At 37.5% G+C, this 1,973-nt stretch overlaps 1 pseudogene; it reads right to left on the bottom strand.

The window, feature by feature from the left end:
- Positions 1-769: 769 nt before the first annotated feature.
- Positions 770-1,124, bottom strand: LOC100966023 (annotated as a pseudogene).
- Positions 1,125-1,973: the final 849 nt, after the last annotated feature.

The raw sequence follows: 1,973 nt of genomic DNA, 5'->3' as shown, positions 1-1,973 counted from the left end.
TTCTTAAAGAGTGGTGATTCATTTTCATTATACATCAGTATGGACAGACATTGTTCTTTTGGTTTTCATGACAATTAAATTCAAGATAATATGTGTACTATACCTGCATGTTTTTCTGAAATCCAGTGTATTCGATTGTGCTCTTCTTCATATATGGGAAGAACTGGCGCTCTGGCTTTAAGAATAAATTTTAAAAACCACAAATCTAACTTGTTTTTGATTTGGTTCTAGGCTAATTATTAATGAGCCATTCAGGAATAATGGCTTCAAACTTTTCATCATCCTGTGAAACTGCAATTAATTAAGAGTCCACTGATTGTAAGAACTATGCCACCAATAACAAAAGGAGAGAAGAATTCCAAGTCTGCATGCCAAGTTTGGAGCAAAATATCTGTAATCTTCTCACTTTTGTATTATTTATAAATAGGGGATGGGGATAAGAATTATATGAATAATGTTAAATAAAAATGCATACAGAATTGGGAAATGTTTTTCATTAAATTTGCCACTTACTCTAGTTCAATAAAATTCTTGTAAAGAAAATAACCACTTAAGGCAGAAGTTAGTTACTTCTAGTAACATTGCTAGTTACATTGCTGCTGTTTAGAACTTCTTGAGATCAAAAGAATGAATACCAATCATTCTGGTTTAAACTTAATTATTTGTCTAAAAACATGTTACTTTGTAAGTTGAACATTTATGTTATGCCTTGAAAATTCAAAGCAGAAAAGTAAAATCACATAGAAAGCCAGAAACTTCATCAATGTGTCTAGACAGATGTTTGCTTGTAGTTTTTAGTATCTAAAACCTTTTTTCCACACATGGAGCAGATACCCTTTTTGTAGGCACAGCCCTGGCAATAATAAGAACCTGGTTGGTATACAGAACTTTTACAAATTCTGCAAGTGGAGAACTTATTCTTTCCGTATGGATCAAGTCTTGCTTTTTTCGAAGTCAAGGCTTTATTTTCATTCAGCTTTCTTCCACCACTTTCTGTGGTATTCTTAGCTCCATCCTTCCATGTATCGGGAGTGATAACAGTACCAAGTTTCTTTTCACATTTTTCGCACACCATTCTTCCGCCGTCGCTCCCCTACCTGCAGAAGTAACAAACGCTTGAAAACATCAACCAGGATAAGATTTTTAAAACACAGTCTTTATGAAATTAGTTGTGGGTTGTCATTTTACCCTCCAGAGAAAAATAGCTAGTTGTACACTTAGCAACTGGAAGCCTTCCATTCCTTTGATGCGTGTGAAAACCTGCCTAAATTTCCAAACTGAAAAAGAATTAAGCAAAAGCGTGAGATGCTATCTTTCAGATTTATCCTACATAAAATGAAAAAGGAATTTATCATTAGGGTACAGCCTTACTCTCAGCATCACAAAAGGTGAATTAATGGACAGTGCTGATGATCTAACTGAAATGGTTAGCCCAGCCATGGCTGATGCAGCACTTGGCATAACTCCACTTAAGATTCAGATCTCTGGGCCCACCCTCTGGGGGAGGGCAGGGCACTTGATTGACAGCCTCATCAAAACTGTGTGGATTAGAGGAGGAAAAGAGAATCTCAGCACTGCAGCCTAAGAAAGAGAAAGGGAGGGTGGAGCCTGTGGCCCAAAGGAGTAGGGCACTTGCCCCATATCCCAGCCCTGGCCAAAAACTGCAAAAAAAAAAAAAGAGACATTCTAAGCAAAGTGCTCAGATTCCATTACAAACACCATGTTTATTTTGTGCACTTGTATCATTGTATCAAGCAAGCAACAATACCCATCTAAGAACCCGGAATGCCCGGAGCTTTAAAATAGGGGTTCAAGTCTTTCCCTTAAGAGCTGACAATATAGCTGGGAAAGAGATGCACTAATACACCCACTTGTAAATTCAGAAACTAAGATATGATCAAGTTCAATTGGACAGACTTAACAAAGAGTGCTGTCCCCCTGGCAGTCTGAGACAGAAGAGCGTGTGGCACTGA

This window comes from Otolemur garnettii, unplaced genomic scaffold (assembly GCF_000181295.1).
Source record: "Otolemur garnettii isolate 467f Iridium unplaced genomic scaffold, OtoGar3 scaffold00020, whole genome shotgun sequence".
Taxonomy (NCBI): Eukaryota; Metazoa; Chordata; class Mammalia; order Primates; family Galagidae; genus Otolemur; species Otolemur garnettii.
The sequence above is the reverse complement of the archived record's forward strand: the minus strand, read 5'-3'. Positions and strand labels throughout refer to the sequence as shown.